Source organism: Mastomys coucha, unplaced genomic scaffold, assembly GCF_008632895.1.
Source record: "Mastomys coucha isolate ucsf_1 unplaced genomic scaffold, UCSF_Mcou_1 pScaffold15, whole genome shotgun sequence".
Lineage (NCBI taxonomy): Eukaryota > Metazoa > Chordata > Mammalia > Rodentia > Muridae > Mastomys > Mastomys coucha.
The window spans coordinates 98368452-98372946 of NW_022196897.1; the positions used below are offsets into that span (position 1 = coordinate 98368452).

The following is a 4495-nucleotide window of genomic DNA, read 5'->3' on the forward strand; positions in this document are numbered from 1 at the left end:
CCTCTGCCTCCCAAGTGCTGGGATTAAAGGAGTGCGCCACCACCGCCTGGCAAGTCATGGGCATTTCTTGATCAGGCATATTTAAAGCTTGGGTAGTTAAGACTGAAAGTTTAAAGTTTTCAATGTAAGACACAACATTGTTACTAGCCATCCATCAGTATGTGCTTTCTCTAAAGGATCTCAGCGATCTTTCTCTGAGAAGTCAGTGCTTGCGATATGTTGCCAGTATGCAACAGTATGGATTGGCTGTATGTTTACTGTGTGTTAGGTACTGCCTGGTTTTGAACATCCATCAGCTATTTAATAATACAGAAGCTCAGTGTTATCATCATTATTGTGGCCACAAATGAGCTATCTGAGACATAGCATTAAATTCCCTTGTTACCTTCAATTCTGTGCCGGGTGGGCCTCCCTGTAGAGCAACTTACAGCCTAGCAGTTTGCTTCACTAACAAGTGAGAATGTTCAGATAGGTCAAGAGTGCTAACGAGACAAGTCACAGCCTTCCATTAAAAATGAACTCTCACCGTCTTCCCATGTTCTATTCATTAGGAGCTCATCATGAGGCACAGCCCACATTAAAGGAAGGGGATACACAAAGGGCATCAAGAATCCCAGAAGGCAGCAATCACTGGAGACCATCACAAAGGTCACCTCCCACTCTGTAACTTTGAGGATGAAGACTTGGTCCAGAGAGGGAAGAAACCACACATCTCTGTAACAAATCTGAAAGAATCAAAGCCACCCAACAAAGAATGCCAGTATAGGAATTCTGGTCCAGAGACCGGCTCCTTGGAATTAATAATGTAGGTCAATCAAACCTGCCTGAGAAAGTCAGATAACCTCTCCTTCCTGCACTAAAGATAAGGAAAAGAAAGAGTTGTAAATAATGTTTATTTCTCTAATTCCTGCTATAAAGCTAATGTTCAGGGTGATTTACCCCAGGGACTGTCGCCTTTCTCTCTGCCTCTCTTTCTAACTTCCTTTTCATTTTGCATGTCTCCCTGTGGCAATTTCTCTGATTGCATCCTGTGTCTCCTCTATTTCCTTTGCAAATGGCCAGCGTTTTGTCTTTATCTTCTCCTTGCTCTGTGGTTTTCTTGTTAGTCCCTAGGTTTGAAGATAATTTTATTTATACAAGTTTTTAGAAAAGAGCATATTCAAGCAAAATGGCGGGGAAAGGTCAGTTTTAGACTCGTTTAAGGGTTTTGGGGGCATTTTGCAGTTTTCATTAAAATGTGCAGTTACATTTATGGAAAGAAGATTATCCGGGTATTCTGTGGAGCCCTGGTGCAATCAATTGAAGCTGAGGGAGGGGAATCATGTACACTGTGACACCATTTGCTGAGGGAGGGAGGAATCAAGTACACTGTGACACCATTTGCTGCCTTAGTTTCCCATTTGTCTTTCCTGACAGCTTACCCAGCAGGCATAAGACTTTGGCTTCTCCCCCAGTGAAGGAATTAGAGAAAGGACCAATGGAGCTGAGGGGTTTGCAGCCCCTTAGGACGAACAACAATATGAACTAACTAGTACCCTCGGAGCTCCCAGGGTCTCAACCACCAACCAAGGACTGCACATGGAGGGGTCTGATTGTTCAAGCAGCATGTGTATGGTAGAGGATTGCAAAATCGATCATCAATAGGAGGAGCGGACCTCGGCCCTGTGAAGGTTCTGTGCCCCAGTGTAGGGGAATGCCAGGGCCAGAAAGTGGGAGAGGGCGGGGTGGCAGGCATGGGGAAGGGGGAGGCAACAGGGGTTTGTTTTTGTTTGTTTGTTTTGTTTTGTTTTTTGGAGGGGAAACTGGGAATGGAGAAATTTGCATGTAAATAAAGAAAATATCTAAAATAAAATAAAATAAAATAAAATAAATAAATAAATAAAAAAGAATTTGGCTTCTCCACAACTGCCAAGCTAGCTCCTTGCAGAAACCTTCTGTGTCATGCAGATATGTGCATGCCCCTGAGAACTCACTGCTTCTTGTCTCTGTTAGAATCCCCAAGGACAGGAAGGTCCAGTCATTTTGTCGCTGGTCTTCATCATGTTTCAAGGGGGAGGGTATTTTCATTTAAAAATAAGTATTAAGTAACACAGAGGAAAGTGTTCCTCCCCTCCCCCAAGAAATGAGAAGTCTCGGTATTTCTCAAGGTATGCCCCATAGTGTGCCTCTACTTCATTGGGACTTGGTCTTAATAATATCCTCTTTGAATATCTCTGCCTGTTTGAGCCATCAACTCTTGCTTCTCATGTTTGCCATCTTCATAGGGAACCACTGGTTAATACATGATTTTATTCTGTTTTATTCATACTTACTTCCATGTCTCTGAGTCTTTTGCATTTATGTCTCTTAATATGGGTTTATTTAAAGAATGGTTAATAGGAACACCCAATTTCTTTTTTTAAATTTATTTATTTATTCAATTTATACAACCCAATATCAGCCCAGTACTTCTACACCCATACCACCTTTTCCTTCTCTTTTGAGAAGGGGAAGCCCCTCTCCAGGTGTTACCACCTCAGGCTAACCTCACCCTACCACACACACCTCCACATATCAAGTAGGTGCAGAACTAAGCACATCCTTTCCCACTGAGATCAGACACAAAATCCAAAGCCAGGCACTCGGGCAACAGGCTCCAGTTGTTGGGTGGCCCAAATGAAAACCAAGCTGCTCATCTGCTACATATGTGCAGGGGGCTTAGGTCCAGCCCATGTTCACTCTTTAGTTGGTGATTCAGTCTCTGGGAATCCCCAAAGGCCTAGGTTAGTTGACTCTGTTGGTCTTCCTGTGGAGTCCTTGTCCTTTTTAGGTCCGTCAATTCTTCTTTCAAGTCTGTAAGACTCCCCGAGTTCCATCGACTGTTTGGATGTGAATCTCTGCATCTCTTTCCATTGGCTGCTGAGTGGAGCCTCTCAGAGGACAGTTATGGTGGGTTCCTGTCTGCAAGCATAACAGAGTATCATTAATAGTCTCAGGGATTGGTTCTTGCAGATAGGATGGGTCTCAGTTTGGGGCAGTCATTGTTTGGCCTTTCTTTCCTGCAGTCTCTGCTCTATAAATCTTGGCACATCTTATAGGCAGAACACATTTTGGGTCAAAGGTTTTGTGGGTGGGTTGTTGTCCTTACCGCTCCACTGAGAGTCCTGAGATTACATTAGTGATGAGGTCCACAGGTCACTTCTTGAAGCCCATTGCTCAGGGAGCTGTCTGATTGGGCAGGGTATTTCTAAACATTTACCAAGACAAGCCTTAGGCAGGCATTAATCCATATCAGCTGCTGATATCTAAACTCCAAGAAGGTATGGGTGAGAATCCTCAACAACCAAAGTTTTGTTTGAAAAGTACATACTGCAACCTACATTGTATATGCTAATCCAAATGTTTAAAAAGAATAAAGTCTCCAAGGATACGAGAATATAGAGGTGCCCTCAAAACACTTCAGGTGCCCCTTTACAAAAGGAATATCTATGCAAAGTATGCGTTCTTCTCAAACTTCAGTAAAAAATATAGCACAACGTCATACATGAACAAGTAGGAGGATCACACTATATTTTATTAAATCATTCATTAAAAACCTTTGAGAGTTGGAAAGATGGTTCACCAAACCGGAAGACCTGAATTTAATCCCTGGAGCCCACAGAGGAGAAGATGAGAGCCAAATCCAATTGTGACTTACACATGTGACATGTTTGTACATACACACACACACACACACACACACACACGTATACATACCCTAAATAAATAAATGTAAAAGACATTTGGAAATGTGAAACAATGCTATTTCTCACTAGCAGGTAGAATAATTCAGTCAAGTTTAAATAAAATGCCGCATGCAATGAGTCTATTACTATTACTTGAAAGTTGGCCAATATTTTTAAATTATTACTTTAACTTCTAATATCATAAATATTATCAAGTACAGTTTTCATAAAAACATGTTTCAAGATCTAAAGGACCCCAGGATCAAAACCGGTGACAAACCAATTCCAGATACCACTTTCTCTTTTGAACTCCTGCAGGAAGCAAGTCGGGTGGGTAGCAGGCCTCAGGAATGACTAGCCAGCCTCAGGAACTGGTCATAAAACCTGGGGTCGGATTGCAAGTCAAAAGTCATCTTTCCTATTTCTTTTGTGTCATTGACAGAGTCCATGAGGGCCTTGAGCCTATTATACACGCTGTAAAAGTGTGTGTGGATATTGTGTCACTCACCTTCAGTTTTCCAAGTATATTCACTTAGAGCCTGACACACAGCTGGAAAGGTTCATGAGGACATGACAGCTTCTGGGCAAGTCTAGAAAGTGGAGGAGCCAAACCTAGTCTGTGGAGCCTGCCTGGTTCTAGAGACTGTGAAGTTGCTAAGTTCATAGATGCTACAGTGTCTGTTTATCACACCTGTCTGTACAGTATAGACACTTAAACAAAGTATATATTTGTGACTGGTGACATTGAGCTTAAACAAAGTATATATTTGTGATTGGTGACAATGAGCTAA

The 4495-nt window shown here is 42.2% G+C and overlaps 1 long non-coding RNA gene across 1 annotated transcript in view; it reads left to right on the top strand.

Annotated features, from left to right (window-relative positions):
* LOC116090650 overlaps nucleotides 1–872 on the top strand; it is a 19495-nt gene extending 18623 nt beyond the window's left edge. The window contains exon 2 of the long non-coding RNA XR_004118762.1: nucleotides 552–872. This is a non-coding gene — a long non-coding RNA (uncharacterized LOC116090650). The remainder of the gene's footprint in view (nucleotides 1–551) is intronic.
* The last annotated feature ends 3623 nt before the right edge of the window (nucleotides 873–4495 follow it).